Source organism: Haemorhous mexicanus, chromosome Z (genome assembly GCF_027477595.1).
Source record: "Haemorhous mexicanus isolate bHaeMex1 chromosome Z, bHaeMex1.pri, whole genome shotgun sequence".
Classification (NCBI taxonomy): Eukaryota; Metazoa; Chordata; class Aves; order Passeriformes; family Fringillidae; genus Haemorhous; species Haemorhous mexicanus.
Genome location: NC_082381.1, coordinates 16063767 through 16086857, shown reverse-complemented (window position 1 = coordinate 16086857; position 23091 = coordinate 16063767). Strand labels below are relative to the sequence as shown.

The 23091-nt window shown below is 42.2% G+C and overlaps 1 protein-coding gene across 9 annotated transcripts in view; it reads left to right on the top strand.

Annotated features, from left to right (window-relative positions):
* Positions 1–11227: 11227 nt before the first annotated feature.
* The window catches only part of PAM (peptidylglycine alpha-amidating monooxygenase), a 119084-nt gene continuing 107220 nt past the window's right edge, over positions 11228–23091 (top strand). For 8 of the 9 annotated variants that reach the window (XM_059873330.1, XM_059873329.1, XM_059873328.1 and 5 more), the window contains exons 1-2: positions 11228–11356; positions 12355–12466. The gene's annotated coding sequence lies outside the window, so the exon portion shown is untranslated. The remainder of the gene's footprint in view (positions 11357–12354; positions 12467–23091) is intronic. The other variant, XM_059873322.1, reaches the window with a different exon arrangement.

Genomic DNA, 23091 nt, shown 5'->3' with positions numbered 1-23091 from the left:
CTTCCCTTCCCTTCCCTTCCCTTCCCTTCCCGAAACCTTCCCAAACCTTCCCGAAACCTTCCCTTCCCTTCCCTTCCCTTCCCTTCCCTTCCCTTCCCTTCCCTTCCCTTCCCTTCCCTTCCCTTCCCTTCCCTTCCCTTCCCTTCCCTTCCCTTCCCTTCCCTTCCCTTCCCTTCCCTTCCCTTCCCTTCCCTTCCCTTCCCTTCCCTTCCCTTCCCTTCCCTTCCCTTCCCTTCCCGAAACCTAACCTTCCCTTCCCTTCCCTTCCCTTCCCTTCCCTTCCCTTCCCTTCCCTTCCCTTCCCTTCCCTTCCCTTCCCTTCCCTTCCCTTCCCTTCCCTTCCCTTCCCTTCCCTTCCCTTCCCTTCCCTTCCCTTCCCTTCCCTTCCCTTCCCTTCCCTTCCCTTCCCTTCCCTTCCCTTCCCTTCCCTTCCCTTCCCTTCCCTTCCCTTCCCTTCCCTTCCCTTCCCTTCCCTTCCCTTCCCTTCCCTTCCCTTCCCTTCCCTTCCCTTCCCTTCCCTTCCTTCCCTTCCCTTCCCTTCCCTTCCCTTCCCTTCCCTTCCCTTCCCTTCCCTTCCCTTCCCTTCCCTTCCCTTCCCTTCCCTTCCTTCCCTTCCCTTCCCTTCCCTTCCCTTCCCTTCCCTTCCCTTCCCTTCCCTTCCCTTCCCTTCCCTTCCCTTCCCTTCCCTTCCCTTCCCTTCCCAAACCTTCCCTTCCCAAACCTTCCCGAAACCTTCCCGAAACCTTCCCGAAACCTTCCCTTCCCTTCCCTTCCCTTCCTTCCCTTCCCTTCCCTTCCCTTCCCTTCCCTTCCCGAAACCTTCCCTTCCCTTCCCGAAACCTTCCCTTCCCTTCCCTTCCCGAAACCTTCCCTTCCCTTCCCTTCCCTTCCCTTCCCTTCCCTTCCCTTCCCTTCCCTTCCCTTCCCTTCCCTTCCCTTCCCTTCCCTTCCCTTCCCTTCCCTTCCCTTCCCTTCCCTTCCCTTCCCTTCCCTTCCCTTCCCTTCCCAAACCTTCCCTTCCCTTCCCTTCCCTTCCCTTCCCTTCCCTTCCCTTCCCTTCCCTTCCCTTCCCTTCCTCCCTTCCCTTCCCTTCCCTTCCCTTCCCTTCCCTTCCCTTCCCTTCCCTTCCCTTCCCTTCCCTTCCCTTCCCTTCCCTTCCCTTCCCTTCCCTTCCCTTCCCTTCCCTTCCCTTCCCTTCCCTTCCCTTCCCTTCCCTTCCCTTCCCTTCCCTTCCCTTCCCTTCCCTTCTCTCCCCTCCCCCTCCCCTCCCCTCCCCTCCCCCTCCCCTCCCCTCCCCTCCCCTCCCCTCCCCTCCCCTCCCCTCCCCTCCCCTCCCCTCCCCCCCTCAGAACTTTCCTTAGTTCTGCCCCCTTTTCTTTCTTTCCTTCCTTTCTTTCTTTTCTTTAATTAAGGGATCATGATAAAAGTGTCTGTAGCAAAACCACGTGCTATAGGTTGCCATATTCTGTGTAAAATAATTTTCCAAGTGACCTGGACAAAATCACTATAGCATCACTTGAGCAGACAGAAACTTCACACATACCATACTATGATCAGAAGACAGATACTACCTAAGTATTTTACTGAACCTCTATCAGCTTCGGAATGTAAGAAAAATAGCATAGTAGCAGTATTCATCCACATGCATTTTTTCCCCCACTACTTGCTTCCATAAGATCCAAAAGACCTGTCTATGCACAAATATTTGTTCTTGTGATCAACTTTCGCCATTCTTCTGACTTTGCACTCAGGGTATTGTCTTTGCTCTGTCTCCTCTACTGTTTTCTGTGGGGCATGGGAACCAATACCACTGTCATCCAGAACAGTCCAGAACCATCTCAGACTCACGCCTCATCACACTTTCCAATACATCAATAGAAACACTCTACAATCTTCAAAAGAGGATTGACTTGCTGCATCTAGGTTTATTCTACAACAGTTCATGACATCGAAGAGATTGAATAGGACTACATCATGTATTTCTCACCAACTTTTGAAAAAAAGGACCAAATTACAAGAATTGCTGTTAGCTGTTCCAATGGCTCAGGCAATTATTCTGGCCTGTCAACAGCAATCTATCTATATTTGCACAATTGTGATTCCTGATTGAACTTTATGTCCAAAATAAGCAGCTGCCATGACAGAATTCTTTAAAACTCTTCTGCATGAGATTGACTGGAGATGTGTTTTTATCTGAATGAAAGAAAATACCATTCTGACACAGACTGAGGAATTTAGTACCTAGAATTTATAATAACACCTGCTATCCATGTACAGAGTCTTTTCATAGAAAAGCATTGCTGAAACATCATGACATTTGCATCATTCATCCACTCAGGAATTTACAACAAATGCCAAAGGTAATTCAAGATATTGGAATAATGTGGTATTTTAAATCGTAGGTACATTTGGAAAGATGTTCCACGTGTTCATTGCCATGTGATTATTCTCATACAATACAGCAGACGTTTTACCAGCCAATGAATGAATTATATACAATTTTTGATTTATAAACTATTAGAAGGTAGTTTGGTAGGAAATTTTACAAAAAAATAAACCTTGTTATTTTCAGGAGGGTTAGAAGAAAAACAAGGGGGCAAATATTGAAATCTACAAGACAAGGATAAATATCTTACAATGGACAGATATCTTGATTTCGTTTCATTAAAATAAACCAAACACAACAAACTAGAAAAATGCAAATCCTGACTTTTTAAAAAGCTATCCTGCATCTTTGACCATGACAGGCATCAAAAGAACTAATTGCATTTTTGCTAATATTTGGTCCAGTGTTTTCACATGAAAATAGGGAGTTCATAATCAGGTTTAAGTTTACATTAGAGATAAAAAAAAGGATAGCAAGATGGTGTTAAACCTTTTTGCTTGCATTTAAGAGGCATCCAGATACATAATATGAATGACTACATCTGCCACAATGTTAAAAATTGGATAAAAAACAACCTAGTTGGCTTCACCAATACTATGTTCAATTATTTTAAAAGAATAATGGAAAAAGATAAAAAAAAATTGTCTGTTGTGGAATCAAAAGAAATTATTCCATTTCTGGAAATGTGCTCCTGCCAGAGCTGCTTTCACCAGGAATGACCCCATGCCAACAGCAAGTGGAAGAGGGGGTTTATGACCAGATGGCATGACATGTCCCAGAGGGAGCTTGCAGCAGCTCACAACAGCCACCCTTTCTGTGACTGCCCCATAATGTTAAGCTCAGAGATGTTTAATGGGAAATTCTTCCAGCTCCTGCAAGGAGTTACTGATGTATTCTATGCCTCAGGAGGACAAAACTGGCAAAACAAATAGGCATATCATGCCTGAGGGAATCTCAGGTAGGTTCACATATCTTGCTCAGTTTTCTTCATGTAAACCAGAAGAAATTTAGTTTTGATGGCATGCTGATGGACTTCATACCCCTGACATATTCCAAATAGATTCAGTGGCTTGCTGTCCTTCTCCATAGGTGATCATTGTTCACTTAAGAAAAAATGACCTCTGCAAATATCTAAACATAAACCTAAAGGACATCTGCCAGATCCCAGCACTTCCTCCTAATTTTAATCCCAGAACTTCCTTACTTATTTTTTAAACGGGTTGGAGGTACGTAAAGCAGGAATCTTTTGTCATGTAAATATCAATAAGATATAAAGGAAGTAAACTGGAAAAAGAGTAAATCATGACAAGAAAGAGAAGGATGTGTTGCTGGTTTAAGTGCATTTCTAAGGCTCTGCATAGAGAAAATCTGTCTGAAAAAATTGGTTGGATATCTTTCTTCAGAGATTATAAGCAATGCATGGGCTCCTTTTTAAGATGCCAAAGTGGATATCTGAACTGATTATGTTTTCAGGAAAGAGTAATTTGCACATCATGTTCTAACAACCTATGCTGATGGGATCCTGTCTCCATTCTGGAAGAGGGGCAGAGTTTGTGATCCCTCCTTTCTGGTGTAATTCCTAGCGTCTTTTGCTTTCTAAAGGACAAGTAAATCTTGGGATAATGGGGAATAATGAAAATGTACTGTCTTCAAATAATCAAATAATAGAATCATGAGACTACAGAATTCCAGAGTGATTTGTGCTGGACAGGATATTTAAACACCATCTAGTTCCAATTCTTTCACCATGGGCTTGGACATCTTCCACTAGACCAGGCTGCTCAGAGCCCCATCCAGCCTGGCCTTGAACACTTCCAGGTATGGGGCATCCAGAGCTTCTCTGGGCAACTACTTGCAGTACCTCATCACCTTTACAGTAAACTTCTTTTCTATGCCTATACTGTTTTGGCATGGCCTGGTTCCCATGGGAAGCTGCCAGAAGCTTCCCAGCAGCGCCAATCCCTGTTGGCTCTGAAGATGGACATGCTGTTAGCCAAAACTGGCCCAATGAGAGGCTGGTAACACCTATGTGATGAAATATTTAAGAAGTAAATCAACACAAAGTCATGGGGTATTTTGCTTGTAGCCAGAGAAGAGGAGGAGGTGAGAACATGGTGTAAACATAAAGACACCAAGGTCAGTGGAGAAGGAGGGGGAGGAAGTGCTCCAGGCACCAGAGCCAAGATTCCTCTGCAGGCTGTGGTGAAGACCAAGGTGAAGCAGCTGTGTCCCTGCAGCCCATGGGTGCACAGGGAATGCAGAGATCCACCTGCAGCCCGTCGGGGAGGTGCCCATGCTGGAGTGGGTGGTTGCCTGGAGGAGGCTGTGATCCAGTGGGAGACCCAGTAGAGAAAAAGGGCCCATCTTCCAGGCTGGAGCAGCTGTCCTTGGAGGACTGCACCCCATGGAAAGAGTGACCCATGCCACAGCAGTTTTGGGAGGACTGTCTGCCCATGGTGGGACTTCATGCTGCAGCAGGTGCAGTATGGCTGTTGTTTGTGAGAATGGAGCCACACTGGAGAAGTTCATGGAGAGCTGTCTCCCGTGGGAGGGACCCCAGGGCCTCACAGGGGAAGGATTCCTCTCCCTGAGCAGTGGAAGAAAATCTTGGTGATGAACTGACCAAAAACTCCCACACCCTGTCTCCCTGTGCTGTTGGTGGGAAGGGGGGGGGGGGGGGGGGGGGGGGGGGGGGGGGGGGGGGGGGGGGGGGGGGGGGGGGGGGCAGGGAAAGAAGTGTTTTAAGGGCTTATTTTACTTCTAATTTTCCTCTTCTGACTCGGTTAGTAATAAATTTACTTTGCAACTTAAGCTGAGCCTGGTTTTGCCCTTGAAGTGTTTTCTCCCAGTCCTTATCTCACTCATGAAGCATTTGTTAATATTTTTTTCTTTTTCCCTCCTCTGTCCGGTTGTGGCAGGGGAGGGTGAGTGAACTGCTCTTGTGGGTGTCTGGCGTTGGGTCAGTGTCAAACCACGACAATGCCCAATCTTTATCTATACTTCTAGAATTTGAAACAATTGTCCTTTATCCTGCCACAACTGGCCTTCATAAAAAGGCCTTTTTGTCTCTCTGATTTAGAGAATATTGTGAAGGATCATATCAAAGGACTTAGGGTAGCTCAGGTAGACACATCAGTATCTCTTCTCTTGTCCACTTTAATTGTTCCTGAATCATTAATGGCCACTTTAATGAGTAGTCCAGCACATTTTGGTCTTGGTGAAGCCATGGTGACTGTCCCTAATCACCTCCCTGTATTCCATTCACTTCAACATTATTTACAGGAGAATCTGTTCCTTATCTTACTGGTTAAAAAAGTGAGAATGATTAGTCAGTATTCCCCATTATTCCTCCTTTTCACCCTTTTTATAAATGGGAGTATTATGCCCTTTTCTTCAGTCACTGGGTGCATCACCTCTCTGCCATGACTTTTCAAATGCAACGTGGAATGAGTGGCTTAGTAATTATATCTTCCTGTTTCCTCAGCACCTGGGATGCAACATTTTTCTTCTCATACACTTTATATATTCAGCTTCCTTAGGTGGTCCCTAACCTGACCTTCTCTTAAGATGGGACATTGTTCACCCAGTCTTGAGGTTCAGACTTGAAAAATGTAGGAAGAAGGACAGCCAGTGAAAAATAATGAAAAAGAGTTCATCAGCCTTCTCTTTTCAGGGTACATGTACCTGCACCCGCTGCCTGTGCATTTCCTTCTTACTCACTTAGCCATGCTTCTATCCTGTCTTTGTTGCCTCATTTCTTACACACAGTAACCCAAAGCATTTTAGTTTCAAGAAAAAACATTAGTTGCCATCTCTATTCTGCTCCTGTATCCCTGAGGGCAATTTTGCAGGGGATCTCTTCCACTAATTCCATGTACAACTAATGCCTTGCTCTCCTAAATTTCAGGGTATTTTTGACTGATAGTTCAATAAAAGTGCATTAGTATGGTGAGTCTGGCAGATTTTAAAATTAATTCTATATCCACAACTGGGTATCTTTATTTTCAGTATTAGAGAAATGAAGACTTCACAGATTCTGTGGGACATAGTAGAATATGGGGGGCAAAAATTTGTTTTATCTTCTTTACATTGCTTTTGCAAAGCTCAGTTAGTATTTAAATGCTCCTAATAATAAACCAAAAGTATTAAGTAAGTATTAAATAGATCCATTTCATTTCTTTCACTGCCTCTCTTACTGGTGTCGTAACTTCATTTTCATTAATTTTGAATGGGTGATTATTTTATTGAGTGAAGCAATGTGACAGCTGGCTTCCATTCCACATCCCACCATTGCCTGATGTGGCACAGAGTCTTGGTCACGTTGTATATTAGTGCCTGAATAATCTCCTTCAATGTTATTTGAGGCTACATCCTTGTCTAGAATATTAATTTTTGTAATATTTTGCACAGACTGTGTCTAATAATTAGCTGGTAAGGAACCCACCATGAGTTATCCCATGACAAACTGAGCTACCTGGATTTTCAAAATGTGTAGCTGCGTGACTCAACCCATTAAAAAGTGGTTTAAGCCTGGCAAAAACCAGGTAAATTTACCCTACATAAATCACAGCTAAATGCTGATGGTTTTTCAAGGGCTTATTTTTCCACACTTTAAAATGAAATCTGCTTATTTATATACTGCTGTCACAGCATGATTTCCTCTGGTTTGAAGAATTACCTCTGTTCATGTGATTCTGAATGCAGTTACCTTTAAAAACCAATGTTAGCATAGAATAAATGGATTCTAAAAATTAACAGTTGTTTATACAGTAGACTGTGTTAGCAGATTTAGCTTTGTTCTAGGCAAACAATCAGTTATATGTATAGTCAATTAGGAACACACATGCAAGGGACAATTTGACATCGCTACTCTTCTATCTTTATCTTCTTAAATCTCCTATTATGGCTATTTTTCTCAGCACACAAATAGAAGACAGAGATACAACAATAAACATTTGCTGTTCTGAAACAATTAGAAACCATTTTCAGGGGTATGCAAAATATGGCTGCCACTCTAGGTAAGATGTTGTTATGAATAATTTGTCTTCAAAACACTGACATTAATTATTGCTTTATTAATTAAGCACTGTCCTACCAGAGGTAGAGATGAACATCCTTTACACATGGGAAAGGCATTAAATAAACATCAGTGACCCAAAAGCTTACATCATCTGCAGTCTGCAGAGAACATTTACTGCATGAGAGTTGAAGTTTTGCTAAGGATGTAAGCTTGCATAACTGGATTTGTGGCACATTTCCATTCACCTGGATAAAATTAAACCTCCAATATAAAGGTATTTCTTTCGTGTATTTTTGCTTTATACCAAGGTATGTAAAGTACTTTAATGACAGCTGTGTTACATATCTTTATATCTCTTTCACTGAGACTCATTTTTTACATTGAAATTTATCTTGGTGCTAGAAAAAACCCTAGGAAATAGCAATGAATAAAATTGCAGCCTGAAGGAGATCATGGGCTGATTTCTATCACCAAAGGAGCTGTTCAAAGGCTTTCATCCTTTTTGCTGCCAGTATGCTGCTCCATTTACAAAGTAAAATCTCCATGCAGCTCTCTAGTGTATGACGCAGTCTGTACTTTCACATGTGCAAGAGAATAAAGAGAAAGTTTGTATCTTGTTTTTCCTAAAAAAAACCAAACCAAAAACAAAACCAACAAACATAAAAGTCCAAAAAGCCATGGTAAAAGGAAATTAAGCATCTGTGGCAGAAATAGAGTAAATTGTGCTCAAAGCAAAGAGCTCAGAGCCTGGAATCAATTCACCTATCTAAAATACTTCATCAAGATATATGATACTGACTTTTATTATTTAATATTTACTATCGTTGCTTGCCAGTAACAATATCATTGTGTTATGGAAGTATAAGCAAGAAGACTTCAATTTGTGCAGAAAGGGTTTTGCACAAATTGAAAGAACATTTTCTCACAGATCTATAAATGGCAGGTAGTGTTGGTTCAGTAGCATGGTTCAGGCATGGATAATGAAAAATTTCAAGATAAGTTTGCCACAATGCAAAAGCTAAGGATATTAAGTCTATTCCTGTATACAAGACAGCCCAAGTACTTTATCATGAGATTACAACCACAGACCAATCTTATCTTTTTATGTAACTGTCATGTCAATAGTCTAAAACTAATGGCTTTAGCACCTAACCTTAAAATTCAAGTCCTTGCTGAATTTGGACCTAATGAAGATGAAAAGACTGGCAAGCTAAAAAAAAACCCCATAGTTTTATTTCCCACGCAAAGCTATTATAAAAGTAGATATTCAGTCATGCAAGATGAGAAATAGTTTTTTAACTCGGTGAAGTCAGTCTTACAGGAAATCTAGTACTTTACAGGATGCTTTGTTTATTTTTCAGTGCTTCACACTAGGAGGTAATGGCATAAGTCACAGAATAAAGTTTAAGACTTATTTTGTTTTTCTACCTTAGAAATTTTCAAATTCAAAGGACAGGACACTGAAAGCCAAGTCTCAGATTTCATAAAGAGAGAAAAATTAAGCATCACATTTTATTGTATTTATTTTTACTGCCTTTGTGAAGCAATATGAAAACAACTCTAGAACTAATGAAAACAGTAGGAGCAGATTAAGGAAAATTCAGTAGAATGACATAGAGAGCCATTAAACATGAAGTCTAAGGTAGACTGCCTTATGTTAACCATTAATAAAATTAGTGGATTTGACAGGTTCTATTCAAGTTAATGACTTTGATACAAAGGTAGACATAAAAAGCTGAAATTTTAATTCATTTTCTCTAATTATGAAGAAAAAATCTTTTAAAATTCAGAAAGAAAACTTTAAAGCCTCTTAGTAGGCCCCAGGGTCAGTCTCTTTCACAGTTTCTTTTCAAAGAGTTGAAAATATATCTTTTTGATGCTTTTCTCCTTTTCTTTTGTTTTTTTCCCAAATACTTTGATTCCTTTTATTACTACCTGAAAGCCAGATATTCCACACTTAGAAAAAGGACTGAATTTGTAGACCCTAGCAATGTCATAAAATAAGACCTTCTAATTCATGAAACATTCCTGTGCTAAAGACTATTTGGAGGTCCTCCAAATTCTTGTCCATGCTTTCCTTTGCAAAGATTGCCTGAAAATATAATAATCTACACCAGTTAAAGAATTTACATAAGAGCAGCTACCATAAGAAACACTTCTAGAACAGAATGTAGCCCCCTGTGAGAGACTGCAAAGCTGCACCCTTCAGTAAAGCCACATTGAGCTTAAGGTGAGGGCAAGCCTTTGGGCTGCTCCTGCCTCAGCAACAGGTATTTATTGATTTGTTATTTCAAAAAAGCACCATATGCTTTGCTCAGGGCAAGTCCTGGGATCCTTAGACCAGGCCTTTGTACCTACAGTGTTCATTTTCATGAGCCAGATCAATAATGTAAGGGAAGTCAGGCACAAACTTTGATGATGCCTTGGTGTGACAAAGAGCTCTACAAAAAAATGCTGGTGCGACTCGGCAAATCAGTTGAAGCCAGTAAGTCACCATTTCTGTTCAAAGAGCTTAATATTTATTGTCATCAAAGACTGAAAGCATCTTTAGGACACATTAATCACTAATTGCTTGCTATGTCCTATAGACCTGCAAAAGCAAATTTTCACCCTCTGAAGCAATCAAGACCAAGCCAGAACTCTACCGATGCACTTAAACTTAAAAAATATTAGTAAGCTTTCAAAGAATTAATTTGTGTTGCACTTTCCATTTTATATGAATGAGACAAATGCTCCATCTTAATAACACATCTAGCCTTTTTAGAAATACTGAAACATCCATCACAAACCCAAATACCCAGATTTGCTGTCATAACGAACTTGGTATATCTACTCAGAAAAAAAAAGCTATTATTTTAATCAGAGGGTGGCAAAACTATGTTTTACCATATATCTTTTTTATATTTTTAAGGAGCATTAGGACAATCTTGTTTGATAAACAAATACTTCATCACAATGCCCCTGGGCCCTAATCCTTCCATTTTACCTATGCAGATAAACCTCTTGAAGGTCTCCCGCACAAACCTATCCAGCAAGGGATGTTGAACAGGGCTCCCATGCAGTGGGTATGTGTGGTTGAGATACAGCTCATTGTAACATATGCCCAAGCTTCAGCTCGCTATGCTATGTTACGAATTTCACTGAAAACATAATCTCATTACAGTACACTGAAGCTCTCGACAAACTTACAACCGAAATCGGCACCCTCGCCTTGGATCCTTCGTTACCAGGATCTGCCTTGTGCCATACCCAGCACCCATCCCTCGGAGGATACCATGCCATGGCTCCCCCCTGTGCTGAGCTGGTGTTACCACCCGCCCCTACACCATGCAGAGAAGTCTGCAGAGCCTACCCCTCAATTAGCTGACCACCGCTTGCGACTCTCCAACCACAGCCTTTCCTCTCCCGGCACGAAGGGCCTTCATCCCCCGAGACTGATCGCACAGCAGCCCGTTCCTGCCCGAGGGCAGTCAAAACGGCACGGGGAGCTTTGTTCCCTCCCTGCGGACTCGCAAGGCTCCGACCCCTCCAAGCGGACACCGAGCCCGTTTCGTGCAGACTCCAGACCCTCCCCCGTGGACCCGAGCCCCTTCACTGAGAACACCGAACCCTCCCCTGAGGACTACAGGCCTTCCCCTGCGAACCCCAGCCTCTGGCCTGTAACCGCAGACCCACCGGGCCCCACTCCCGGCCCGGCCCGGCCCGGTGCGGATTACGACAGAGCGGGCTCGGACAGCGCCTCCCAGCGGCACAGCCGGGCGTAAGTGAGCCGACGTGAGAGCCGCCGCGTCCCCCGCGCCGGGGCGTGGTGGGGCGGGGCCCGAGGGGGGGCGGTCCCAGGGCGGGGCAGGAAGGGGGGTGTCGCGGCGAAAGAACCCGGTGTCGGTGGCGCTGCTGGCGGCAGCCGGGCAGGTCGGCCGGGAGTCAGCGGTGTGACGCGTCTTCCTCCCGTGAGTTCCAGCTGCGCCGCGTTCGCCCGGGCGCGGGGGCTGCGGGGAGGGGAGAAGCAGGGGATACTTTTGAGTAGCGGTGATTCTAAGCCCCGAGGCGGTGCCGGTGCCGCGCCTTGGCTGGACACTCGCCTGGCCGTGCTCGGCGCTGCCTCTGCCTGGGCACACATGCGGCGGCGGCGCCGCTCCCCTGCGCGCTGCCCGAGCCGCGGCACCTCCCGTGGATGCCTTGGGGCGGGTTCCCGGACGTCGGGGGCCCGCTTCGCATCGCCGAAGCGAGTGCGGGTGCCAGGAGCAGCTCTTCCCCTGCTGGCTTCAGACTGCGGCGGCTGCGGCGCTGGGAGGCGGGAATAGCCCCATCCCGCCCTCCCTGTCCCCGGCTGAGCACTACCGCCGCCTGAGGGGATTGATGCGGTGGAGCCTCCGTTCTCCCCGCCGGGACTTCGTGTCCTGTGCAAAGCCGACGGGAGGGTCGACCTTTCCCCAGAGGACGGGGGCACGGCGCGCTCCCCGCCGCCAAAGTTTCCCGCGACGCCCGGCGCCGCCAACACGAGCCCCTGCTGGCAGCGAGCGGGGCCGTCCCGGGGCCGGTGCCTCCCGCCCGTCATCAGGTCCGGCTTAAAGGGCTGGGTGGCATGCCGGTGGTAGGAACATGGCTGAATGAGGAGAGGCAAAGCCCCTCCGGACTTTGGCATTGGCCCGCTGGCGCTGTCATTTCTTCACCTCTGGGTGTCCAACCATGGGAAGCGTTCAAGTACTGTCATTTTGTTAGTTTCGACTTCCAGCTGTTTAGAGTAGCCTATGGTTCCCAATAGTCCCTGGGAGTGGCGCTTTTTTTTTTTTTTTTTTTTCTGGTAAACCTTCACTCCTCATTCTGTTCCTTTAAAACTCATGTATTAATTTCAGGCCTTACTATAAAAATTTATATGTTTTGTGTATCAATCTCTTACAAATTGATTCATACCTATTTTTGAATGTTCTGTATATCTACTTGCCAGAGCGTGGTTGTGCTGTGAGAACTGCTATGTGAAGGGGTGGGTCCCAAAGCTCTTCAGCAATGGTAAAGCCATGGTCACTTCTGCGGTTGAGTTATGGATTGCAAACACAGAGGTACTGTCATTGACAGATTGGGAGGTTTCACTGTAGACTGTTGTCACATTGCCTGCTGTATGCTTGCAGATGACTGTTCTTATAGATTGGAGTAAAAAAAAAATATCACTGGCATTAATTAGATTTTTTTAAGCTACTTATTCAAGAAAAAATGTTTGCCATGGAATTGTAAGTCTTCTTACAAGACAATAGGCATTTTTAATATCACAAATCTCTGTGAGCTGTTGCTTAATAGGAATCAGGTGTTTTGTTTCCTTTTTGATTTGGGGCACTCCTTTTCAGTCTTTGCAGGGATTCACACGTTAAAAACATCAGCAATAAATGTATAGCTTTCAGAAAATAGCAGTTTAATACCAAAATTTTAACTGAACTTACTTTTTTAAAGTACTGATGTGTTGGATTCTTATTTATATTTCTGTCCTTTGCTGTAGATCTGAAATCACGAGTCTGTTGTGTACTGTAAATCTGAATTCAGGAGCTAGTTTTCAGAAATAATTTTACTGGAAGACTGAAGCTGACTAGTTTGCTAACTAGTGCATGCAGAAAAAATGAAAGTGGGATGAATTTAGACCTTAGGTACTAAGTTAGTTCCTTTGATGTGGTGATCTCACAGTTGGGATGGGTGAAAATGAGAGATCTAGGCAGTAAGGGCTAGCAAGTAGCCAAAAGAAAATACTTCCTTTGACATATGGAGGCAGGGGTCTTCACAAGAGTATGGGCAAGCAAGCTTAAAGTAATCTCAAAGATCCAATCCAAAATACAAACCCACCATTTTGATGCTTTGTCTGCTTTCTTGTCAAGTGAGAGAGTCTCAGGGCTCCCAAGTGTCAAATAATACAAGATAGGATTGCATCTGCTTGTTGTGGAGGTTATTTCCCTGCATGTGGCTGATACCATAAAATGGTCAGAGAGGATGTTTTTTCTTGCTTCCTTAGAGGTGAATCCAGAGGAACTCTGTTGTACAATGCATACTTATTGAAGACAATTCTTTTCACATTGCTTTTGTTTTACATGTAGTAATGGCTCAAAAGGTGCCAAGAGGTTGGGATTTGTTCTGAAGTTCTCATTTTATTGCTTGACAGAAGTATTCATGTTGCACATTCAAAAATGATGAAATGCACAATGCAATTAAGACTTACTTTAAAGGAATTTCATAACTTGCTAGGTTTCCACTTAATTGGATCTGACTTTTGCTTGTGATATTCAAGATTAATAAATCTCCTGGGATCTTTATTAGTAGTACTATCCAAAGTCACAACTACTGCAAACAGAGTTTTGAAATGTATCACAAATGAAGACAAACAAGCTAGAAAAAGTATTTGTAGTGCATACTTTTAAAACAATTGCTAACAATTAGGATTAAATACTTAAAAGAGTAGGTTATACCATATCTACCATATTCTGTTCAGTACTAATAGGCTATACCATGTTAGTTGTCTTGCATCTTGAGAACAAGATATGCTGGCTGATCTGAGCAAATTGTTCTAGACTGGTTTACCAGCCTGGTCTAGTATGACAGTCTGTATAGTCAAAATATTCTGAATAGTTTAAAGGATGTCTCTACTTAAGGCATCCAAGTTCAATCTAATGTTAAAGTGGCAGAAAGAAACACTGGACATTCTCTAACTAGTGAGAAACCTTTTCTTCATGCTTCAGAGCTTGAGCCAATCCAAGGTGTTTTTCAAGGTACAACTAAGTGTTTTCCTCCTTTTTTTTCTCTCTTCTTCCTACCTTTTTTCTCTCTTTTTTCCTGTCCCACTCCACTCTTTTTTCTCCTCCTCCTTTATTTTTTTTTGTCCTCTTCTTCCTCTCTCCTTTTTACCCTTATTCTTTTTTCTTTTACCCCTCTTTTACTCTTTCTTTCCCCAATACCTTTTTCATTGCCTTCCCCCTTTTCTGTCACCTCCCCCACTTTTCAGCTTTCCCCCCTCTGTTTTGCTTTTCCTCACCACTTTTCACCTTTTCTCCCCCTTTCACACTTTCCCCCCTTCTTTTTCTCCTCCTTTTTGTTTTTTACCATCTTTCTAAGGCAGGCAGGACATAAAAAATTGAAATGCATAGGGCAGTAGAAAGACAGAATTTACAACATAGTCCTTATTAAATAACCCCCTTAATTTTTCTGTGATAAGCGAAGGACTCTTTCATTTTCTCTCAATCTTCCCTGTACTCAACTTCAGTGTCTTCCAATGGGCCAAGGTAAGGAGGAGAGGATGTTATTTATAAATTGTTCAGGCATGTTGAATCAACTAAAAGCATTTCCCTGCAGAAAGATGTAAAAGTTTTATCTGAAAAACTTGATTCAATAGATCGCAAATTTTATGGGTTATTTTATAACTTATATGAAAAAATATTTCAAGGTGAAATTGTATTAAAGGTATGTGGAATGCAAGTGTGGAGCACTTTTGTTACAACAACATTCTGAAAGCATAAAGTAAAATGAAGTAGAATTTTGAGATATAACTTCTGGACCATGTGAGCAAAAAACAAGCACTCACAAAAATTGTGTAGTATATATGGGAAGCAAAATTTATGGTTAGTGTGGTTTTTTGAAGCACTGTTTTTCAGGTATACATCTAAAATGTTGGGGTTTATTATTACTAGTGTTGAGAAACATAATCTGAGTAGAGATTCTCTTTCAAATCTATGTGAGAATGTGAATGAAATTGAATACTAGCCTCTGAAAGGATACATGTAGATTGTGTATGAAGAGATGCCAGAAGAAAGCAAGCTTTTACAATTTGTTTAATGGATGAAGGTCAGGCAGTGTGTTTCTAAGGCAGACACTTAGCAGTCATTAATTGGAAGAGCTCTGTTGCAGCAGTACTCCGAGCCCTGTGAGCACTTTCTCTGCATTGTAGAGGAAGGGGTTTTCTTGCTTTCCCACCACCCATCCATATTTTATTAGCAATGAAAATACTCAGCAGAACCCACCACTTTATGCAAAGAACAAAGTGTGTTTTGCAATAAAAAGCAATAAATAATAACTTTGGCTGTTCATGCTGCAGTGATGAAGTTCCGGCATATTAGGCAACAGATGTTGGCAAGTGCTCTGGTTTATGATACCAAGGTTCTGCAATAGCCAAACAGAGTGTGTCATCATATGAGATGAGAGTTTAAATTGCAGCAACTCACAATGGATCACTGGATAGGTGGAAACATGGCTTCTACATTTGAACAAATTAATTTTCATAAACTTGTATTTGAAATCTCATAGATTTTTGTCATTTTTTCATACTCTTGCTTTTGCAGTCCTACATTTATGAGGACCAGGACAAATGGCTGTCTTTTTAGTATGATTACGTGCAGTGACAAGGGAGAAAGGGATGCTGTTTACCAAATCCTCACTGTGTATTTTGGTTTATTTTTGCCTGGTAACGATGTTGCATGATCTTTGCTGCAGTTATCTTCCCTCTGGACAAGGAATGCTGAAGGTGTTGTTGAATCATACCCTATTTGCTGATCCATGAATATTGTATGGTCTCATACTCCAACACTGCCTCCCAGTTCCACTCCACAGTTATCAATATTCTTTTTTGGATTTTATGGTTCCACTTGATTGTCTCAGTACTGTTCTAGTATTTTAGTCTGTGCTGTTGTACATTTGTGGTCCTAGTGTACTTATAGAAGTACTTTACTGTAGAAATCCCTACAAAACAGTGTTATCTCAAAAGTTTGTCTTTGTAAGATTGTCTATCTCTGTTTCAGAGCCCCTAGTGTTTGGGGTAATCAAGCCATAAATAAGCAAAAAAATATTACTTCTGATGGTCATATGTTGCATGTGACTTGCTTTCAGTCTTCTCTGTTGTAAATGCCTCAGGTTTTCATACTTGAACAAAAAAGGAATTATTAGTCTTTCATACTTGGGAACAAATAGTGATTATGAGGAAATGTTTATTTTGAACTCTACATTTGCTTTCTGTTACAGACCTCTAAGTAATGTCCTTTGACCTATATGATAAAACAATTACTCATCTTTAAAATTAGGCCTAGAGCATATACCCTTTCTGGCTTTTTTCAAAATTGTCAATCTAAATTAAAAATTTTCAATCTAAATTATTCACAGTCTTCATTTATAGTCATTGTTCTTGTTTAGTATCATTCGGTAGCTTAATTCATACCTTGTTCTCTGTATATACTTCTGTATAGAGAACAGTCATGTTTACTTTTAGACTTCATGTTCTTGGGCTGAAAAGTCCAGATTGTCTTTGTTTCATTGCATACTGGGAAAACGAAGAGCTTATTGGGTTCAGCTTAGAAAAGAGAAGACTGAATGTGACCTCACAGCAGACTGCAGCTTCCTCAAAGGAGGAGGTGAAGCAGATGATACAGATCTGCTCTCTCTGGGGAACAGTGATAGGACGCAAGGAAGAGGAATGAAGCTGAATCAGAGGAAGTTCAGATATACAAATATAAGGCTATATTTATGAAACAGTTAATGAAATTACCACTTGAAACCTGTTTCAATTGTCTTTGTTTAATCATTCATTTTGAAATTTTTTTTTTTTTGCATCTTCTAATCTACTTTTGTCACATTTAATAATCCCCTGTTAATAGTGTGGATGAAAAAATAGTTCATCTCCCCACCCCTGACCAGCTCCACTGCATTTTCTTTTGTATTGGGGAATGGTCTTTTGTTTCATTGAAGAAAGATGTTATAATTTGCTAAGATAATGTACATATATTTTTCCGCCACTCTGTTGTTAATATATCTCTGTTTCTAATTATTTTTTACCTCAGAATCTATTAAATTTCCTTTACTCTTTGGTTCAGTTTAAATAAAGCACTTTTATTGAAACTAAGGTGTATTAATGTACTTGTAAGTAGCAGTAGGTCCATGGCACGTTTCTAAACTACGGGATGCTGGTCAGCCTTGACATCTTAGAAAGCTGTCTGATACTTCCCACACTAAGTTTCTGTGGCCTACAGACTGTAACATTGACAAGTTACTGAATATTGGTGGTGAAGTCTTCCAGTTCAAAGTTGAGGTGTTTTTTTGCTGTGAAGATAATAAGAGGAGTGCAAACAGAGACTAGAAGAGAATGTAAAGAGAAGTAGGTGAACTGGGGGGGAGGGGAAGAGTTGCATTGGAGGTCAGTCTGTGGGGGCAAATGGGGCTCTGTCTGTGCAAAGAAACGTGATGTCTGTAGATACCATTGGGACCATGACCTGGTAGGAGAGGGCAAAACTCTGTGAACTCTCAGGCTAGGCTGACAAGGATCTGAATCAAGGAAAGAAAACTGAAATCGAAGATCAGCTTATATGAGCTAGTGACTGAAAAAAGCTGAAGTGAAAGACTGTAAGGTTGAAAATCAGGCTAATGTGAAGGGAGGTGGAAGAAAAAAGCAAAGACTGGAATAGATCATACAACTAACCTGTGTCAGAGTAAATGTATTACTTCTCATGTCTTAACATATATTTAAAGGATTACATTAGTAATTATTGAGAATAGTCAAATGCTTTATTCTGTGCGATTCATTAACAGGCATTCGTTAATCAGCATAACTGGTATGCAATTATGCTTACCTTCTTCATCCTCATCTTTTCAGGAAGCCATAGCTTTTTCTTTTAGAAGCACATACCCATCTGTCATTTGTGGTTCCTCCCTCTGCCCCTTCCCAGTTGAGTTAACACTTTGTGAAACTGTACCTTTACCTCTTTTCAGGTACTGAAGGTGGTTGTAGTTGAGTGTTTTACCAAGAATAATAACAATGCTTATTACTTTGTGACTGTTCCAGGGTGTCAGTGATTATTTTGCTTTACAAGTCAGCTTGCTTTAATAGAGTTCTCTCTGAACCTCACTCATGTGCCCTGAAGCAGGAGTGAAGAAAAGGAATTTGAATATAGATCAAGTCAGCTTTGCCTGCTTACAGCAGTCCACTTAAAGGGAGGTGGGAAGGCTAGTGTTTGTTTTAATTCTTAGCTCTGTTGCAGACTTCTATGCTATATTCTTTAGTTTTCCATTAATTATTTATATTCAGATTGGTTAAATTCAGTTGGTTTTAATTCCTATGTGAGCATGTTATACCCTGACCTCAAGTTAAGGAGATGAATTTTATGGTAATAAGCATCCCAATCTCATTATAGAAGAGATTAAGGATTTATGCTGGATTTGAAAGCATCCTTTTTATCCTGACTTGAAATACTTACTGCTTTCGGCTTGTTTACTGTTGTTTGTATTGAGACAATGTCAATGTATTTTAATCACCATTTTATGAATATTAATTTACGTTGTCCTTTCATTAGTTAGTTTGCTGTAGTATCTAGTTTAGAGAACCTAGCTGTTCTAATAAAAGCTGATAGTATATACCATAGTTTTTATTACACACGACAGTTACTAGGATGTTAATTAAACAGTGATTTCCAGTTTTGGAAAAAACTGGAAAAAACCCAGAAAAAGGGGTTTTTGTCTTTTCTTTGACTGTCTCACCCAGCTTTCTGCATATGAGATTAATATAGGATTACAGAGTGGTTGAGGTGACAGGGAGCTTTTGGAGATGATGTAGTCTAACTCCACCCTCACTTAAATAGGACCAGCTATATCAGGTGACAAATGACTCTGTTCAGTCAGATTTTGAGAAGTTCTATGGATGGAGATTCCTCTTGGCAGCCTTTTCCCATGTTTGACCGCTCTTATAACGAACAAGTGTATTTGGTTTTGCATGTAGAATTTCTTCTGATTCAATTTATCCCTGTTGACTCTTTTCTAGTCAGTGTATACTGCTGTGGAAAGTCTACACATGCTTTTATCCCATGTTTATCAATCTTTTGTTTACATGTATTGATTAGGTTTTACCCCATCTTAAGCAAGCCTTCTCTTCAGGTTGTAAACAGTCCCACCTCTCCTTATATGTAGTCCCTCAGTCACTTTGCATCCTGTGTTTGGTCTTGTGCTGTATGTCCATGTCTCTTACACTAGGTTGGACTCCAAGTGTGTGCTGTGTCCACCTGCTGCTACATGGTAAGGGTCCACTTCTGGAAATGGCTTGAGGCTGTTTTTACTGACGTCTTTGCACACCTGAAAATGTGTTTCTTTAGGATGTGATCTCAAAATCTAAAGTAGGCTTAAATTGTTAGTTAATAAGCTGAAGTAAAATGTAGTAATTTATGTAACATTACCTTATAATTCCCATAAGGAATTTACTATTTAATTTTCTCAGGAAGAACAATTATCTTTCCTATTCTTCTTAAGTCACAAGTTTCACAGCTTGGTAGTGTGTCGTGTTTCACTGTGGGGAACTGTGGGGAGTTCTTTGAAAACAGATGGTCTAGGATGAAAATAAGCCAAATGAGACCCTATTGTATCTGAGAACCGTTTATTGGTAACAAAATAGGAGGGAATTGACCTACTAAAGAGGACTAGAAAAGACAGAAAAAGGAGGAAGGAAGATGAAAAATAATGGGGGAAAAAGGTGGGGACAGAAAAAGCAGGCATTACCACCCGAAGTCAGGAAGTGCCATCGACGTCCATGTGTCGGGGCGTGTGTGCGCGCTGCCTGGCGGGGAGCCTGCGCAGCTCTCGGAGAGGGCCCGGCTGCACCGGCACCGCTCCTGTGGCCGCGGGCAGCCGGGCACCGGGTGGGGCAGGGAGGGGGCGCTCGGGCGGGAGGTCCGGAACGCTGGACAGGATCGTGGTGGGGATCGCGGTGGTGGGCTGGATCGGTGAAGCGGGGTTAGAGGCAGGCAGGAACGCAGGAGTGAAGCAGGCAGGGCGTCGGTCTGGAACACAGGGAGGCGGGACAAGCGGCGGCTGGGACAGGCGAGGGGTAGGGCAGAGCACAGGCTAGGCACAAGGCTCGGAGGTCCAGCCAAATGCCCAGCGAGAGGGATGGCGAGTACTTGCGGGAGAGTAAGGGCCAGCAAGGGCGAAAGAGACAAAAGGCAGGCTCGAGCCAGAGTAAGACACAGACCTCAAGCCTGGGCAAAAAGACAAGACCGAATGCCCCAACATGGAAAGCCCTGAGTCAAAAAGCCTGAGTCCAAAAAGCCCCAGAGCTTGTGACTCAGTTATTTTTATGCCCCCTGTCTCTTCCCATGATCTGCCTGCTGACAGGATATCACTGGCACAGTGTTCCAATGTTCCACTGCAGTCCATTGGTGGAGACCTTTTTCCATCTCTTGGAGAACACCTCTGGAGGGTGCAGTGTCCCTGCTGGCCTGGTGCCTGCTTGTCTCATGTGAGACATGAAATGGTTGCTGGGCAAAGTATCCCCAGAGACAAGGCTTTCTCCCATCTTCTCCTGGTTGGCTCCTGCAAGTGGCACATGTGCACCCCCTCCCCCACATGCCTCTGACAACCAGTGTTGAGAGAGAATAGAAATTAAATCAGCTCTTCACATAGTGGCAGTGAGTTATTATGGTCTTTCTTCCGTGGAATGGACTTATTCTATTAACTCTAGCATACCAAAGATGTTTCAGCATTTTAGTTTGTATGAAAGGAAGTTGAAAACTCTCATTGATGAAAATTATTTGCTCTGTAAGAGATCAGTAGTACATAGCAAGGGCAAGGTAAAGCAATCTCTTCAAGAATCATCAGAGCATGGAGATCTTCCCCCACACATCCATTTTCAAGGCTCCCTTTGCAGTCATCCTTGGATGTTGATCAGCTCTTTTGGCCTTTTAGTTTCCACTAGAGTGTTCTTTGTGCCCCAAAGTATGCTAGGCAGGTGTGACTGAGCATCACTGTCACTCCCAGGTTCCCAATGGATGTTGCTGAAGGTTTAATGTAGCTGTGAGAATTCCCAGGGAGAATACCCACATCTGCTCTCTGTTGAAGGAATGGGAAGCATAATTTTTTTGCAAAATAGATGTTGTAGAATGTATTAAGCAGTACTGGCAAAGTGTTCTGAAATTAAGGATGTAGATTCTGGCACCTGGGCCAGTATCTTGGCAGGGAGCACTGTAAACAAGATTGTCCTTCCAGTACCAAGGTGCACCTTCCTCCTCTGTCTCAGACAGAAACCTTTTATCTGTTTCTGTGTGGTGATGACCTGACAGTAGTTTGTAAGTGTTGTAATCTTGGACTCACACCTTCCTATTCAGAATTATTAATGCTCTTGTCAGTACTGTTGGCTAAACACACCAAAGGGCAGGTAGGTGGAAGAATGCACAACTGCTTTTTGGTAATTCTTTTAGTATGCTTTATTAAACTGGCTCCACAAGATTGATAGGGATATGTGATAAACTCATGTTACCTGGTGTTCACCATCCTACAACTGGACCATTTCTCCTGGAAATGACAACCCTTATTTGATTTAATGCAAGAGGGAATACCTAACCATTGATTAAAAAGTGAAGGCCTTTCATAATGACCTTCTAGTTGGCAGGGGAGGTAGGCAATACAGTCAGGTGCTTATAGATGTATCTGCCAGCACCAGTATTTATCACAAGCCCTGGCCTTTTGGAAATGGCCCTGTGTCAGGTGTGTCACATCTGTCAGGTGTGGCCTGGGACCAGTGATTGCTCTATCTTTCCCTAAGGCTGTTGTGGCAGTTTTTCTTGCTTCTGTTATTTGCAAGTATTCTTAAAGACATTTAGAATGGTCTCTCTGGAGCAATGACTGCCTCTTATTTTGTCTCCATTTGTAGATGGCAAATATCCCTAAATGACTTGATTTCTTAGGAGAGTCCACTCAACTAACACATTGTCACTAGTGGTTATTGCAGATTTACATAGCTCACCATGATTTGCAGTATAGGCATCTACATGTCTCTCATGTCAAAGTAAGCAATGCTTTTATACACCAAACCCCAGCGAGGTTTGTCATGTATCATCCAGACATCTGCTTCTCATTTCCTAGACCACAGTGTGAAACCTTTCTAAGCCCAAGAGTCAGAACAAACACTTCTGAAGCAGATTACTCTTGCAGCTCCATAGATAGCCATAGCCATTAATTCAAAGTATTGCTTGCTCCTCCCTTTCTTTGATAGGTTAGGAAGGTTTGCTCAGCTGTTTCAAAGGATGTTGCTTTCCACTGCAGTTTTTCTTTTACATTTCTTGATGGCCAGTCAGTGAAACATTATTCTCTTGTGTTAATTGCTTGTACAGTGGGAACTGCTGTGCCCAAAGCAGAGACACACTTTTGTTACCCTGTTTTTGTCCTGTTTTTTCCTCTAAGGCACTTACTTTGTTGCAGCTGGGAGATGTAAGCTTAGAAATGGACCATTTCCACTTAACCTTTTTTTTTTTTCCTTATTATACAATGATTTTCATATGTGGACCAAATATGATATAAATTGCCTCTGAAGCCATCATTTTCTGTGAATTTTCTGTGTTTCTACTTTGCATTTCTGCTGTATAAAGTATGATTTGTTCAGCTGATTTGAGCAACATTTGTAAAGTGCCTGCCAATTTATTCTTCCAAATTTTACTCCTGGCTCAGTTCTCTGCATTTGCTTGGGGTTCATTTCCCAGGCTAGCCTGTACCATTTTAATGCAGTTTTCAGGAAGTTTCCAAATCAGCAGGATCTGTAACAACTTTTCTCACAGTGATAACAGGAACCCTGGAAGAATATTTGCCTCCCTGTTAAATTGAAAACTTTTCCTGCCATCAAGTCATACCAAGTAATATATTCCTGTACTTAAGCTTCCTGCACTTTTGCCAGAAAAGACAAGTAGGAACCCAGCTG